General features: G+C 36.4%; 1 long non-coding RNA gene across 2 annotated transcripts in view; it reads left to right on the top strand.

The window, feature by feature from the left end:
- The first annotated feature begins 1397 nt into the window (after positions 1-1397).
- The window catches only part of LOC138685906 (uncharacterized), a 31554-nt gene continuing 14677 nt past the window's right edge, over positions 1398-18274 (top strand). For both annotated transcript variants that reach the window (XR_011325297.1, XR_011325296.1), the window contains exons 1-2: positions 1398-2737; positions 5384-5593. This is a non-coding gene — a long non-coding RNA (uncharacterized lncRNA). The remainder of the gene's footprint in view (positions 2738-5383; positions 5594-18274) is intronic.

Here is an 18274-nt window from a genome sequence, read left to right as displayed (position 1 = left end):
ACACTGAAATGTGGTCTGATGCCCTAGGTTTCATCTCTAATACATTCTGATTTTACAATGTGACACAAACAGTATTTTAGGGAAGGTGCTTCCAGAGAAGTTGTGAACATAACATGAAAAGTGCCCACACAATTTGGAACTGTTTGTACAAAAAACCAAAACAAACCCAAACCAAAGAGACCTCAAATATAGGTGGTCTTGAGCAATTACTAATTTTACTGGGTCCTGATAGGTGTGTATTTACTAGTAATCTGTTTGTATTTGTGACTATGTATAAAATCTGAAATAGTTATGAAATCTCATGTGTTCTGCAGCATGTCCTGGTAGGTTTTTTAGCTCTTTAAGTACTTGGCATATAATAGACTACTTACATGTGTGGTTTAATTATATTTCAAATAGTAAGGGTTATATTTGGGGTTATATTTATTTCTTTTATAGGAATTTTTGGGTTTTATAATTAAGAGAACATAGGAAAACATAATTTTCACAGCAGATTTATAAATTAATGTACTTCATAAATGCCAGAAGGTTCTTTCCACCCAACATTTTTCCATTTTGCTATTTCTGGACAATCTCATCTTTTGGGGATTATTTTCTCCCATTGGCTCTATCAATAAAAAGCAGTATCTAGTTGAAAGGAGATATAACGTGCTATTTACTGAACTACGTTATGCATTTTAGCAGGGTTAGGTACCCAGATTGCTTCCGTCAGATTCACAGATTTAAAAATATGAATTAGAGTACGTTTGCTGCAATTGTGACCTTGAGCAACAGTAAAAGTAAATTCAATGTAAACAGAAAAATTTCTCAGCTGCATTATCCAGAAATGCCAAAGGGACTTGACTGCAAAAGGGAATATTCCTGCAGGTAAGTGTTGAGAGATGTATAGAGAATAAAATGTTTGCTACATTATTTACTTTGAACAACAGAAACAAGGAGTATAGGACTGGGTAGGCCTTTTAGGTCACAGAATCCAGTCCCTTTCTCTGCTCCATGTAAATGTATTATAAACTAGTTAGCTGTATTTAGAAGACCCCTGATTTTGAGTCATAGCATGCCTTCATTTCTTTACAGGTAAGCAGTTTAGTGGTATTTCAAAGATGGAATGCCCTAACTAAAACACCCTGGAAGCGGATGAAGGGGACCGGATCCCACCAGATGAAATAGGACTACATGGAACATTTAAGCATGAAAGACAAGCCATATAAAAATACTGTAGAAAACATATTTATGTTCTCTGATAACTGAAAAGTAAGTTTCTGAACTTGAAACTGAACTTCTTTAATATATGCTGGTGACAAAAGGTGGCCTCTGTGTAACAGCGTAATGAATTAAAATGCTGTGGATATTGTTATGTCAAAAACATCTTGCTAGCAGAGGTCAAAGCTGGTGGTAAGTTCAACAGTTTATGGAACTAACTTATGTGGCAGTGGTTTAGACACCTGTGCCAAAAGAGTATGATGAAAAAGAATATCAAATCCCCCACACATATCACTGTTTTATTATGTTTATGCTTATGTCTGCCTTCACTGAACAATTCTTCAGAATCTGACATTCACCCAGCATTCCCACAGGACCCCATTACTACATATTAGTTAGCCTGTATCTGGAATATAAGGGATTTAATTTTTTTTTTTTTTTCAGATAACTCTGGAGCTGCTTTTCACCCTACTTTATGAAGAAAAGTGTTTCAAACGTCAAAGCCTTCTGTGCAATGAAGTTTTCTGGCAAACTCTGTTTTGTAATCATTGTTTCACATATCAACAATTGCTGTCAATTGCTCCTACGATAACCTAAGAGAGCCTGCTAAGGATGCTGCCATAGCACAGTCTCATAAGAAGAAACAATGGTAGCTTTGCCATTTCTTGTGAGAAAGAAGAATACATGCTAGGAATTGACTAGTGGAAATCTTTTATATTACTATTTTATAATTGAAGAATGTTTAACTGTGAATTGTCATTGTACTTTATGAATTCTTTTGTCATATGTGAAAATCTTCACAGAAAACAAAATCTTCAAAGCTTGTTGTCCTGCAGATTTGTTATGCTTCTAAAGGGGAAGATAAAAAGCGATTTGAAAAGCAGAAAAAGTTAAGACTGCTTACACATGCACATAGTTGCATTAAGACTCAAATTTCACCCTGTGCTTCCAGGGTTATTTGGGCTAGGGATTATTGTGTTGAGTTTAGCTTTTCCTGGTAGAGCAATTATATTTTAGGCTTGGTATTTATACCTGATTTTAAAGGATTAAATTCAAGCTGCATTCGAAGAGGTGAAAGTCACCTGGCCTTTTTTTGCACATTTAATTAATTAGAATTGAATCCTGAAGGTAAAACTTAGTAATGAAATGTGAATGTAAAATTATGCTACCCTGGAAAAACAAATCCACTGTGCCAAGAAATCCATTAGCTGTGTTTCTTATTTTCGTCTTAAACCCTTGGTATTCAAGGGACATTAGGAGGTGAGCAGAGCTGGACAGAGGACTCTGAATTACAGCACTGTAGGAACTGTAGTTTCCAGCTCTTGTTCTGTAACCTTATCCTGTTTTCATGTAATTTTGATTACATTTCCTTCAGTGTTTTTAGGGGATATTAAAGATGAGATGAAGAAATGAACAAAGCCACAAACCCATGAGTGTTTGGATAAACAACAGAGTATCCTATTTTTTATATTGATCTATACCATTCTTCTTTCAAGACAGTCTTGACACATCAAGCCAAGGTTCAGTACATCAGAAGGTATAGCAGCGTTAATGTAGAATAAATCTGAGTACACAATGCTAAAAAAAAAAGAGATACAATTCACACAGGCTAACCAGAATTTTAAATTTGAACTCCCAGCTTTCTTAATGTGGTGGATTTTAAAGACGACTTCTTTTTCCTCTGCTGCTTCTGAAGAATTTTTCCTGACAAATGGCATAATGTAGGAAGCTGATATTTCCAGTACCGAGGATATCAGAGCATCCTTGATAATCCAGTTTAAAATATTGCTGCAGATACATATAGCTCTTAATTGTCTCCTTCACAATTTGTGATACTTCATCTACAGTCATTGCAAAACCATTTATGTTTTATATATTTTACGTTTTTCTTTTTTAAATAAAATTAAATTGAATTTATTGTCCTGTCAACCATGTTGCTGATTTAAGTCTTTTTGTAATGGTTAACAATACTGGGTGTTGTTTTTCTTACCTAATCAACCAATAATGTCCATCTGTACATTTAGTCTCTTGTATATCCATGTCTTAAAAAACTTGAACCATACTAATTCAGTCTTCATCTCTAGTACAAAATGTTGGGTTTTGGTTGGTTTTTTTTTTTTTCATACTGCCATTTACCATTCTTTTTTCCTAACTGGTTCATGATCCATCTTAAATCTTCTTATTGTGTGGTTATTAATACTTCCTTTAAAATCTTTTTTTCAAGGACCCTGTGAAAAGGAGTTTGGAGGTCCCAATGAATTATATTACTTGTTTCCTTTCTCACATCTTGACTTAGCCTTCTGCAAAAATCAGAATAGATGCTTTTATAGAATTAATGCTCAATGATGCTATTTTAAGTATACCACCTGATATTTTCATGTTTTGCTATGCTATTCTTGTTTAGTTTCTTAGGAATTAAGTACCTTTTTTGATCTTTGGCAGTCTTTAAATTCCAGTTTGACCATTTTCCAAATACCTAGAGAAAACACACTGCACATTTATCTGGAATTAGGGATGTCATGTTACACTGATTCTGCTTAACTCGTCTGCTGAATTACTGTTATTAAATTTTAACTCTGGAAGCATACATTTCTTCCAACAAAATCTTTTTAATCTTATAAGTTGTTTTTTCTCCTTTTTTTGATGCCTACTGAGTTTTGATCTGTTCTGTCTTGATCTTTTATATGTATTATTTCAAAAGCTAATTTCATGATATCAAATCTATTTATGGGTACGGCTGTGCGGTGCTTAGCTGCCTACCGAGGTTAACCCACAACATATGGAAATTAGATTTATTGCTGCTGAAAGGCTTTTATTACTCTGATAAGCGAAGCCTTTGCTATATCTGCAGAGTGTTAATAGGGCATGTTTCCTTTATCATCCCAGCAACAGTCTTGGTCCTGGAGAGGAGGTGCTGGCTTTTCTTGGAGATCAGCAGCTTTGTGTTTTGACCCAGGCTATTTTTGCCCTGCATTCCACTAGCTAAAAAAAAAAAGTGTGACTGTGTAAAAGATTTAAGCAGGAGCTAATGTATCATTAGTGGTTGTTTGACACTTGGCATCTTGAAATGTTCTTCTCGAAAGCTCTTAACCAAGAGTTTTCTTACTGAGGGTCTGGTTTGATGTCAGTAGGAGTCACCAATAGAATCCATTGAGCTATCCTTGATGATTTCATGTCTCCTACTAATCCATTTTATGAAAACTTTGAAAATGTTCCGTGATGTTTTTTCAGGGCTTGCAATCTGTGCTCTCAGAGGAACTAAAACTGAAATAGCTGGTAAAGGGATTTTATCCAAGTCATCATAGCTGAAAACTGATGAGTGCCTTCTGTTTACATATATACCAAAACATGTCACTTATATGCAGAAGGAGAGCTTCAAAAGGATCCTAAGTGCATTGTGGCTTTTACATGTCTGAAAGCTTAATTTAGAACTCATTTAAATCAAAAGAATTATCTACTGATTTTGGTAATCTGTAGTAAAGTTCATTAGCAAAACAACTGTTCTGCAGTATTTGAGAATTAAAGTTAATATTTTAAACTGTAAATAACACAGTTGAAAGAGATTACCAAGACAACTAGGAAAGTGTTTCAAAGAAAGAAGAAAAGAAAGGATGAAATTCCAAAATTATGAATAAATGCATGGCTTGGATAAGATGATACAGAAGTACAGCTTCATGTGACAAGCTGAGGAGGAAGAGGTGTTTGTACCAACAGTGACCAGATTGTGTGCATGTACTGCTTTAGAAAAACAGAAACCAAGGACTCCCTGAAAGACCCTTCTTAAGAGGAACAAGCCTTTGTCTGCAGCACAGCAGCTCTTGAGCTATCAGACCTTTAATTTAAGACACAGTTATGATGAGCAGTGTTAATTTTACATAATCTTGTCAGGTTTTTGTCTTGAAACTGTACTATTCTTTCAGAATCAGTGCCTGAATGATGCATTGTTTCTTAAAAAAAAATCCAACCCAATATATTTTCTAAAATAATTTTCTACTCACCTAGGTAAGATGAACACACAGTTAGTGTGTTTGGACTTGCTGAGATAATTTGTGAACATGGTCCCTGTTTATTTCTGTTGAGAATTCAAAGTTAATTTTATTCCAATGTGTTTATAGCTGACATATTTTCGAAGCCACAGGATCATGTTTTCTCCTTTGTGCAGTTTATTTATTTCTTTTTTCAGTTCACAGTTCTTCCACCAACGCCGCTTATGCACTCATGAATAATCTGCACCCATTTTGAGGGAACTGCCTCACGCCGAGACTACGGACTGCAAACAGAAGTGCAAAAATTGAAGCTGAAAGCTGGAACAACTCAGGCAATAGCAGCTGCACACAGATGAGCGGGCACAGCTTTCGAAAATGTAAGAAACAAAGAGGCCGTGCAGGGACAAGTAAGTATTCAAAAGCATGCCGGTTCCTCTCTGATGTACCAAGTACTAAAAGTGCATCGCTGGTGCAGAGCTGATTTTTATGCATTGCTTCAAGCCAACACAAAGTTTCAGAATTAGGACAGCTTGACTTGCACTTTGTTAATTTAGTCAGATGTCAATGGGTTTAGTTGTTTCCCTATTCATTATGACAGTGTAGAGACAAAGGTTTATACTTTGCTGTAATCTCTAGTCATATTTTTAGTGCTAGTTTCTACTAACAGCGGAGTTTTGTTCCTCTGTCAGCAGTTCTAAGAATCAGAAAAGTCAGAGCTCTTGCACTAAAATATCCTGTTTTGTTTTTTGAAAGGAAAGGTGCTAAACAGAAAGGAAGAGCCATAGGTGTTCTTTTTATTCTGTCTGTACCTATTAAGATGTGCAAAGAATAGAATAATTAAACATCTTTCAAAAGATGATGGCTCAGTAACTAAAATGTGACACTGGGATGCAAAATATATTTTGATTACCTTTGCCTAAACTGGTTGTTGGCCAAATCAGCTTTCTTTCCTTGTTTCCCAATTCTTCAGCTATATTAGAGAGCTCCCGAGATGACCTCATTGCATGTAAACATTGTGAGATACTCAGGCGTTATATAATCAAGGATATGAAAATGTATATGCCAGATATATTTATATATATAGAATCCTTACAATTTCTAAGAAACATCCAGGCATGTATGTTATGCATCTATAGACAGTAATACAGGCTTTTTTTAATAGCAGAAGACACTTGTTCCTCTTCTTGATAAGGAGGTTACTAAGAACGAGAGATACGTATTTGTGTTGGCATCTGTAGTATTAAAAGGGTCTGGAAAGATGATTAAATATATTGTTCCTGAGAAAACACTCATCTGATCTAATACAGAAGGGATCAGTTAACTAAATGGAAAGAGAAATCCAGCTTATTACCAGAAAAAATTCTGAAGGAAAAAAATGCTTTAGGACAACTGTGGGAAAAAAATGGGATGGCAAAGTTACAGGTCATTATCAATAATAACCGTAAGGAGCACAAACTTCCAGAACAATGGGATTTTGCGTGTTGAAAAGTTTAAGTACATATTTGTTCATTATCAGATTCTGCTTAAGAGTATCCCATTGAAGGACCACTTATCAGAAAAAGCAGACCTCTCTCTAAGTGCTGCAGTTTTACATCTAATGGTTTCCTATCAATGGCTGAGAATTTTCTGCATAAAGTACACTAATCTTCCTGATAATTATGTTTATCTAACTAATTTGTGCAAAAGCATTTCTTGGAGCTGTTCTAGAGGAGACAAAGTCCCGTCTCTTGGGGGTGGTGCTCATGGAATGCTGCTGTCATAGTCACTGTCATATTTGTGTTGAGCGGAGGGATGTAAGCCAGGTTACTGACTATATATAAGCAAGATTTAGTGTCAGCCTTGTGTCACAATTGTCTGCATGGAGCCTCAGGCAGCTGGTATTTAACTGAAGTTATTTTATGGAATAAATCATCTTTAGGTACTGAGAAGGCAGCTGTTCCTATCAGTCTCAGAAGTGGTTTCTTTACATAAGCTAAAACTGTACTGGAATACACTTCAATCATTTTAGATAACAATAGCAACGGAAATTATATCACTGTATAGTTGTTGAAGATAATTAGTATTTTAAAGCCTTTAAATGTGTTTTGTCAAATAAAATGTTGTTATTTTAGATCAAATACACAAGATGGGTATAGGTTCCTTCTGCAATAGTAAGCACTCAGAATAGAAGTCCTAGTTATCGACAGTTCTTTATTTTTTTTTATTTTTGTTGGGTTCTTTGTTTTTTTCGTGGATACCTCTGTGGTATATAATGAAGTCTCAAGCTGGATTTCTGAAGAAGTCTTTTATCTCATTTATTCTGAAATCCTGAGTTCAAAGACAACTGTGTCCTTCTTTTTTGCTCTGAAGACTGCTTTCTACAGTCCCTGAGGAGCCTAGAGTATCCTGGTGCACTAGTGTGCGCAGTGCACTGCAGTAAAGCCCCATAAACAAAAGACTTCTCCTAGTCCCTGGCTCTACCAGAAGGACTTGTTGCTGTCATGTTTCAAAACTTTGTGCTGCATTGCACTTTAACTGAGCAGCATCTTCTGTGTGGAAACAGAATATGAGAGCTAAAGATAGTAGTAGAATAAAAACTGATGACCAAATTTAATTACAAATACTAAGTGCATACTAAATACCAAATGGAATTAAATTTAAATGAAGAAATGTACATATCAGTAATTGAAAAGTTTCTAAACTTGATTAAAATTAAAAGAACCCAGAAGATAATGATAGAGAAGTAAAAAAACCCCAAAAAACCTTAGAAATAATGTTCTTTGATTATTTATCACCATATTCTAACAGAAACTGTTAGACTAATATAGAATAACCTGGAATACATGCTCAACAGAAAAAAAGAACAGATTTCTTGAGATTTCTTTCAAAGGACTCTTGGGGAAATACGTATATAGATTTTAAGGAAGTATAGGTACATATTCCAGATGTTTTATTGAAAAACATTCAGATGTAAAATAAATCAGTAGACTAATGAAATAAGCTGTGTAAAGCAAAGAAAAAGAAAACCAGTCTCTCCAACAGCATAGTTTCTATTGGTCTTTTCTTTTAAAATTATAAATACACCAAATTTAAATATTTGTGGCATTTATGTCTGAAAATAATCCCCAAGCCTTGTCTGTCAGCTTGCTGAACTCTATAATAGAGAGAGATACTCTTTTGCTTCATGACCCTCTTGATTAATTGTCCTGGCTTGGTGTAAAAGAACAAATTATAGCATGCATGAAAGCCAACTATAATTACAGTACAAATTTTGGGATCCAAAGGCTGGTGGCTGTAGTTTGCAATGATTTAAAAAAGGATGATGAAACTTCAGAAGCTTCCTTTTAGGTATGGAAAAAATCCAACCTGACAATAGTTGACACTTATTGACCCTCTCTGTTAACCTTCTTCTAGAACAGTTACTTTTCTCCACTTCTGGATTGTACATGAAAATGCACGTTCTTTTTCTTTTTTCCACCAGATTTTTTACTGTTGCTTTTAGAGTATTCCCCCATGCAGTACCACCAAGTACATAGAAGTGAAAAAGCAGTAAGAAAATTCTTACCTGAGAACAATGTGCATTAAAAAAAAGACACATTTATCTATTTATATATGTGTGTGTGTGAATATATATATATATTTATTTATGTATATATCTGGTTACCATGGGGTTCTATTTGTTGCAGTTAGTACTGCAACTGCCCTTTAACTCTGTACCCTTCCAGGCATGCTTTCTAAAGACTGTTGATTGCTCCTAGCTGTTCCCTTAGTGTCCCTTCTGCTCCTGCCATTGATCATCCAGACCAACAAAAACTTTTGAAATTGCATGGAGAACAGAATTCCTTGAAAACCAAGTACTTTATTTCCAAGAACTCTGCTTTGGCTAGAAAGAGGAACCACGGTAATCTCAAATTTTACAATAGCGTTCTGATCAGAGAGATCTGACAGGAAAACAAGCTAAAAGAAGGCCTTATAATTCCTCCTCCCCCTCCCGCCCCGCCCCTTCTTCAACTGTAGTTATCACAATTTAGTGTCATAAAAACCTAGGTTAAGTTATGCTTACCTGGTATTTCTGTCTCTGAGGCCACCTACAAAGTTGGTTCAGAGATCTGAATTACATAATTTCACTATCTTTATTTTATAACTAAGATATCTGCTCTATTCTGGTATTCGACTTCTTTTTTCCCCCATCTGTTATCTCTTGTAATTTTCAAATTTGTCATTCTTTCCATCTCTGTTCTTCAGGCATTCAGCATTCACCTTGCTAAGAAGGGTCAAACATGGAATACCTCTGTCCGTTGCCAGTATATCCAGGTTACATGAAAAGCAGGTCAGGTACATGCTAAGGTTCTGCGGTGGGACTAGAGATTTGTCTGCTTCCAAACTCATGGTTGCAAAGCTGCTTACAATGTTATTTAACGTTATGCTTGAATGTAAGGTCCACTCCCTACTTGATTGAAAATGTCAGATTCAGTCTTAGCTACTGTTCTTTCTGCTGTTTGTACCATAAGAGGAAAATGTTAGAAATAGTGAGACCCAGCTGGGTCCCTTTTCTCATTTATGCCAGTAATGCTACTGCAGGTCAAACAATAGGCTGAATAGCTTGTATTCTTTCAGAACATGTGATCCATTTATAACTAGATAGATTGCTCTTCTGTGATATTTTAGCATCTTCATAAATGTAATGATTGCAGTTGTAGATTAAGAAGAAAACACGGATGGGGCAGCTGTCTCAGTTGTGCATAATTAGATTTTTATGCATGCTGTTAGTATAAATAAGAGCAACCACTCATTTTTGGGACAAAGGAACAGAAAGCACTAAATATGATGTGTCAGGCTCAAGGCTGCAGAGCTGTGCTATGTGAGCAAGACTGGCATTGCTTCCTTTAACTGTAGATTTTAGTACAACTGCACTGCTTACTTACTTTTGCCTTTGTTTATACAGTTTAATCCTATTCTTAAAGCAGATCCAGTCTGTATGCCTCAAGTTTTTGTAGCCGGTTTTGTATTTTTTACACCATTGCTATCTGTCTTCAACATATACTATCACATTTAAAATATGTATCTGTTGTTGTTTAAGCCCAGTCAGTAACAAAGCACCACAAAGATGCTTGCTTACTGCTCCCCTGCCCTGGTGGGATGAGAAGGAGGAAATATGAAGAAAAGCTCATGGGTCAAGACAAAGGACAGGGAGGAATCACCGCTTATGGTCACGGGCAAAAGACAGGCTCAACTTGGGGAAGAAACAAAATCAATTTAATTTTCTACCAATCAAGTTAAAACAAGGATAATGAGAAGTAAAACCAAACCTTAGAATGCCTTCCCCCACCCCTTCCTCCTTCCCGGCTCAACTCCACTCCCAGTTCTCTCTACCTCTTCCCCCCGCGGTGCAGGGGGACAGGGAATGGGGGTTGGGGTCAGTTCATCACACCTTGTCTCTGCTGCTCCTTCCTCCTCAGGGGGAGGACTCCTCACTCTTCCCCTGCTCCAGCGTGGGTCCTTCCCACAGGCTGCAGTCCTTCACGAACTTCCCTGGCACGAGTCCCTTCCTCAGGCCGCAGTCCTTCAGGCACAGACTGCTGCAGCGTGGGCCTTCCCATGGAGTCACGGCCATCTCAAGGGCATCCCCCTGCTCCGGCGTGGGCTCCTCTCTCCCCGGGCTGCAGGTGGGCATCTGCTCCCCCGCTCCCCTCCGTGGGCTGGGGGACACAGCCTGCCGTCTCACCACGGGCTGCAGGGGCATCCCCTCCTCCGGCGCACCTCCTCCTCTCCTTCCTCACTGACCTCGGTGTCTGCAGGTGGGTTCCTCTCACATTCCAATCTCCTCCCCCACTGCAGGTTCCCCTTCCTAAATTTGTTCTCCCAGAGGTGCCACCACCATCACTGATGGGCTCGGACTGGGCAGAGGTGGGTCCGACTGGGAGCGGGGGAAGCTTCTAGCAGTTTCTCACAGGAGCCACCCTGCAGCACCTCCCCTGCTACCCAAATCCCACCACACAAACCCAAAACAATATCTTTGACTTTAAAAAGGAGAAAACTACAATGACTTTACCCACTATAGAGAATTCTATGTACTTCAAGTGCTGTACCATAGAAAAATCTTCTTGTATTTGACCTTTTCTTATTATCTGAAGTAAGAAATCATGTACAAAACTAATGTTTGTACAGATTTAACATCTCAAAAATGTGTTCTTTAATCTGTTCATTACTTACTATTCCAGGATTTTATGCCTAGTCCTCTCTTAGCCTTGAAATACTCAAAGCATAATAACTTTTACTTAATGGAATTAGAAGTGTGTTGGCACAAGTTCAGTAGCTTCCCATTTAAAATACAGGAAAAGTAGTAGTTGGAGATCTCTGCATTGCCACATCACACTATTACTTGAATGATTCAATTAAAAATTAAATACTCCACTGCAATAACCATTTACAGCCATTTTAGCAGTGTAATCTAACAAAAAGATCACTGCTTGATAACATTGTGGTATAGTAACTATAAGCTTTAGTAGTCAGCAATGTTAATATTTTATATTCTTTTGTCAGTACTTTTGTTTCTTTCTCCAGTTTTCATAGCAGTTTCAGTACAAGGTTAAAAGCCTGGGTTTGTAAGGTTCTCTTCCCCCTCCTCCCGCCTTTTTTAAAAAACATAGCCACTACCAATACCACATTAACACTTATTTGGTGGTAGGCATATTAGGAAAATAAGAGTGAAAAAAAGAACCATAGCGTTGAGCTGGATATTTCACAGCATTTTTGGCCTGAAGAGGTCAGACACATGAATGCCTAGAACCAAATTTTAAAATCTATTTAGCAGTGAGGTACTCTGTTACCACATGTACTCTAAAACTACCCCCTGTGGTATACCATACACAAAGGCAATGGTTTGAATTAAGTGACATTTATTCATCCCACCACGCTTAGACACCTGAGCTAAGAACATGGCTCTTGGAATTCCTCAGCTTGATTTTCTGCATTATAAGGGTCATAAGAATATCTGAAAATAATTCTGCTAGATTGTCTTTGTAGTTTCCTTTGAATTTAATTTTTTTCTCTTTTTTTAGGTAATAAATAAATTTTTCCATTTTGGCATTTTAAAAGGAATTTAATAGTAGCCTATTTGTTGGGTGTATTCTTGGGAAGAAGGCAAAGAAAAGCTGTTATCCTTTCTTGCTGGAACATCTTTTTAACCTTGTACAAGGAGTGAAGATTTATTGCTTTATTTCCAAGATTAACTCCAGTTTTCATAAGTATAGTTCTCTGTGTTATGTTCGTGGGGGGTTTTTTGTTGGTTTTTTTTTTTTCCCCAATCTGTCAAGTCATTTTCTAAAGAACCCAACAGGTACATGTTGAAAGTCGAGATCTGAAACTCTGTATAGCTTTTTGTTATGAGAAACCTATCTATTTTCTTTAAACTTCATTGGTAAAAGCTTGGATTCTGGCTTACAAAAGCTCAGAGCTTTATGTACCAACTTTAAAGAGGCATGCAGCATAAAAATGCAAGCTCGCTCTTGCTTGAAATAAACAACAATTTCTTTTTAATTTTGTTTAGAAATCTAGGCATTCTAGACATCAGATAATAAATGGAAAATTCTTTTTCCTGCTTCACTTATGAAGTTAGGTCCCCTACAATCATAAAAATGTTAATTTTTATTGTAGAATTGAAAATCGAAAGTCATACACATTCGATAATAATAAATTATCTGTTGATTGTAACATTAGATTATTTTGTTGGTTTCAAATTTTCTCATGCATTGAAGAAATAAATATGAGTACCCTGGATCAAACATACAGCATGATTTTTATCAAGGTCATACAAAATGGGGGAAGACATTAATCCTAGAAAAAGGTTTTTTGACCACAACGAGTAGTGAAAAGTACATTTACCTGATATGAATTTAAATGTCTTGTGGATCCAACTGATTATTTTTCCGATATACATGTTTTCAGAAGAGCATAAAGATATGGATGTGTCCAATACATTGATTTTTTTGGGCATTCCACGGTATATAGAACTGATAAATATCCTCCTACCATGTTATACTTATTCCATCTGGCATCCACACTGCCTCATTAGAAACGGCTTATTCACTTTAAATGGTGGACAGAATTTTGCAATGACTAGTTCTTTTCCAGGTGGATGTGCTAAGTGCAAAAATAACCATTCACATCTGTGACTATTTATCACTATTGAGCAGGAGATTTTTATTGCTTAAAGAGTCATAACTTTCTGTTTAAAGTGACATGAACGACAAATTTGATTAAACTAGCGATTTATGTTTTACTGTACTTAGCCCAGAAGGTCTCCTGAAAAGCAGGTATGTCTACTATCTGCTTTGTGTTTTCTTCAACCATAATTTATCACCCATATGAGAGTACGGTGTAAAAAGAAGGATTATTATAAATTTTAATATCAAACCAATATTATTATTCAGTTGTTAATAGGTGAGAAGTAATATCTAGTCAGTTATATATTGATACCAAAGCTGATTAACCATAAGAAAAAATAGGTCCTCATAAAAATAGTACACCAACATATCTTATGCTACTGTTATAAATATCCTGACAGAAATTAACAAAGCAAATATTTGATTGCTATGTTTTCATGGTTGCTAGATTACTATAATAGCTATGAATATATCAGTAGCATATGTAGCAAAAAGCTTTACAATGAAAGGAACAAATTTGTGTTTTCTAGAAAAGTTATGATCCTGATCAAGAAATATTTTAAATGTTAGTGTGCAGGAAAAGGCACCAGAACAGCAGTCCTGCACACTCATTTCTTTTTCATATTCACTGAGTAAGAAAAAGCTTTGAGGCTAAACCATGTGCAGTATCTATATAGACTCTTCTACAGCCAGAGCCATGAGTACTCTGCATTTGTACGTGCTCTAAATGAAGGAGAAGCAAATGGGGCTTTTATTTTAAGTCTGTGCCATGAACAAAGTTTCTATCTTGCATTGGCCTCAAAGTTTTTTATTTGGATGAAACACTGGAATCAGAACTATACTATATTTGTCTGATTGCAGAATAAGTCATTTTTGTAAGCTGAACTCTGTTTGTTTTATGTCACAAATGCAATAGTTCAGAATTGACTCAGATTTCTAAAAAGAATACATTTGAATAATAATGTGTAACTAGTCTTACTTAAAATATATAGCTTAATTTTTAATTTCTTGTTGGAAAAGCCCCCCCCATATATTTCCAAGGCTTTAGTTAAAAAATTTAATAACCCAACAGCACATTGGAAATGGACAGTTCTTAATATTTTAACACGAAAGCCTTTGTACTAGAATCAAAGAACATTAGTCACTTCAAAAACTTCATGTCAACTTATGACCAGGTAATTTAAATTCACATAAATATAAATTATGTATGTGTGTGCATATATATAAGTCTGTAATAAAAAATCATAACTTACAATGTTCCGCCACTGATAAGAAAGAGATTCTGTGACTGTAACTATCTAGGCTATTACAGTTCTTTTGAGTAAATACATCAACATTTCAAATTACTTATAAAACAATAAATCTCAATATCAAATAAGTTCTAGTACACTTGTTCTCATTTAGGTCTCCAAAGTAAATTAAAATTTCCCAGGTCATTAAGTCCTTTTATGAATATAATTAATTCCTAGTGTAATATTGTATCAAGAAAGCATTTTTGAACTCATGTGTGTGGGAAAGCTGATTTCACCCTCCACTGCTAACAACTTACCCACTCTCTTGGGTAAGTCAGCAGTGGAGCAGCTGACCCAGGAAAGGGGTCACCTTAGTGTCTTGGGCTAGTAAGTGTATTTGCTTTCCAGGCGCTCAGCCCCTCTTGAGTTCGAAACTCTATGGCAGTTTTTGCCGATATTCAGGATGATGACACAGTGCCGGGGAAACTTAAGTTCAAGAGAGTAAGAAAGTATGTGCTGGAGCTGTATCAGGGAAGGTAGTAGCGATTAGAGGATTTCCACGAGACTTAATGTTGTCAGGTTAAACATGTGGTTATGCAGACTTTTTTCTCAGTAGACCTTCCTTGGCACCATCATTTGGCTCACAAACTGGAGCCCTGCAGCTAGCTAAGGAGCACAGATAGCTAGCTAAGGAGCTGCCTGGGGCGTGCTTGAGAGGCTCAGAAAGTCGTGAGTGCACTGGGAGGGTTGGTGGCACTTAAATTGGCACTGCTGCCCTGCAAAGGACTCAGTCTCTCTGTGCAACAGAGATGATCAGAGAATGTATGGTCATTGGATGAATTACGTTAAAAATTTACCTAATTGAAAATCTTTCCCACCAACATTTCTTCCTTAGACTGGTTCTCTTAGACTTGCCAGAAAGAGTACTCTGCAGGCTCATAACACGGTGCTGCTTGGTGTGGGGCTGATACTGCAGGCGTCCTGCCTACGGGCGAAGTCAGTTGCAGAACATGCCATTTGCTGCAAAGTAGAGATGGAGAAAGGTATTAAAATACAGAAGTGGCACTACGGAATGGGTAGATGAGCTACTAAAATGTGCAGCCTGGGCTTATTTTGTGGCAGCTGGGAACTTGGATCTCTGCTGAAGGACCGAAGGATGTTCCCAGCTTCAGCAGCATCCCAGCCCCTTGTTAGACATGTGTGTGCTCCCAGATGTCCAAGAGCTTAGGTGGAGCTATGTATCTCAATTAATCACGTATGACTGACACAGTCAGTGAATCAGTTAACACTTTGCTGTGATTAAAAAGAAAATATCTCTATAGCTAAACTTTTCATTATGGATATAAAATATAGATAGATATAGATATATCCCAGGGAGTATTGATAAAATTATTTCTTGCTTCTTTGTACAGGAAAGTTACTGGAAAGTTTGTCTTCACATACAACATAATAACCAACAAATACATGTAAGAGGTAAATTAAAGAAGTCAGTATATGCTCTTTCTTTCTCCCTCCCTGGCTTGGCTATTCTGAACCTGTAAGATAAACAAAAGTCAGATTTTTACCTATGAGTTATCAGAAGGAGCTCAAACAAATACAGAAGCCTTCCCAAAAATGATAGAAACATATTGACATTGGCAAAAACGTTCAGTAATTGTTTCAGCAATGCCAAGAAATGACCATTTCATATACTGCTGGAAAAATAAAAGGCACTGTTATGATTTAAAAAAAAAAAAAAAAAGAGTTAAGTGATAAATAATACAGTGGTTATCAACCATTTGTTCTACATAATCAAAGATGGGAACAGTGCATATGCATACACATAAATATATTGCCTTCATATATTATTATGAATAATGAGTGATTATGTAGCTTGAATTTACTGAAGTGTGTATATTTATGTCCAAAAACCATTGCCATGTGAGGAAGAACTATCCAGGTGAAGAAAGATTTAGTGGCATCTGATTCTGGTCTAATCACTGATATCAGAAATGAAGTGTCGAAGCTCTGTCTTGTGTTCCAGATTGTCCAAGAAGTCCAGCCGGAGCATGCTTTAAATTCCCAGCACCAGCTGGCCACGGGTGGCTCTGGTCTGTGTAACACTGACACTTTAATGAGATTCATTCTTCTAATTAGAAAGAAAGATTATACTTTTCAACCATCTGTGTAAACAACAATTCATAGAAATAAAGGATGGTATTTTAAGGATTGCTAATGCTTTCCCAGCCATTCCAACATTAACTGTCAAATTTAAAGGCAAAATAAGTTAAGATAAATTTCTGCTAATGGGTATGAAGAATAGAAGGATCTTTTATTTCTACAGTTAATGATATTTTAAGTTATTTTAGAGACCACTTTTCCAGTTATAAATTTATGGCTAAATCATATAGAAAACTAATCCATGGTGCTTAAACCAGAGCAGATTCTTGGAATCCAACACAGTAGGGTCAGGAGCTAACGTTAGATAATAATGCAGGTCATACAGTGCATGAATGACAGGGAAAAAAAACCACCCATGTTTTAGTCTTACATGTCCATCATTACAGCTGTTTCCTTTGTAATTTTAGCTTTCCTGTGCTTTGTCCTGAACTTCTACTTAATTTGTTTCCTTGTTTGCTAAAGTATTATGGTGTCTGATTGCTGCTTGAAAGCTTTAGGTGTTAAATTATTAAAATATCATTAAGTGACTGTTGTAGAAAAGTAGTGTTAATATTTTTCTCAGGGAGATTTGAAATTTCCTTTGAAATTGAAGTAGCGCTTTTTGTAGGCAAGATTTTGTCATCTGATACATGTGCACACATATGCATATACATGTATATATTCTGTAAACTAGTTGCAGTATTTTTGTCTTCATAATCCCATCCCATACAATCAAATGTATCTGCTGGATCTTAATATAAATTACAAAATAACCTCTCTCTCATTACAGAATGCTATTCTGCAGCATGAGCAGTATCTAAATGATGGTTTGATTTATATTCCCATCACTCAACCTCTTAGAAAGAAAAAGACAGAACTCCCAAATGCTAAAAAAATTTTATAACTTGCAGCTAAATGGCCACTTTAAAAGCTTTTTTTCCTCTATTGAAAATGTGCAAAGCTTGTAGTTCATTGTGTAACCGAAGGTCAGTGTGACTGAATGATGGTTGTACTCTAAAAGTTATTGCGCTATGCAGTGCCACCATGAAAAGACAAGCATCAGTCTATGTTTTGGCTTTTAAGGTACTTTTGTGTTAATAGCAACCTCATGCTCAAGCTGGAACTCAAAGAAAGAATAGAGAGATAAGTGTGTGTTGGGGAGGAGGGGATCCTGCATTTTAATAAGTAGTTTCTAAAATAATTCTTCCAGCTGTTTGTAAAATTAAATACGCACTTCATGTGTCAGGGAGCAGCAGGCATAGATTGCTTTGCAAGGGAGGGTGGGCTGCGAGCAGAGGGTGACAGAAAGGCAGGCTGTCTTGTTTGAAATCTATATACTTTTACATATTGTTCTTCATAGAAGTAATGAATGAAAGTGTGATTTAACTGCATGTGATTATGAAGATTATATGAGAGACATGTATTTTAAATATTTTCTTGTGAAAATTTTTTTTTTCTGTTTTAGCCTTTTATTTTTGGTGGTGGCAATTTTTGCCACTACCACAAACAAGTTCCAGCAAAACTTGTCACTGCAGAAATCACACGCACCTGAAAATAGACAGTATTCCTGTTT

This window comes from Haliaeetus albicilla, chromosome 1 (assembly GCF_947461875.1).
Source record: "Haliaeetus albicilla chromosome 1, bHalAlb1.1, whole genome shotgun sequence".
Lineage (NCBI taxonomy): Eukaryota > Metazoa > Chordata > Aves > Accipitriformes > Accipitridae > Haliaeetus > Haliaeetus albicilla.
Note: the sequence above shows the minus strand (reverse complement) of the source record. Positions and strands in the feature narration are given on the sequence as shown.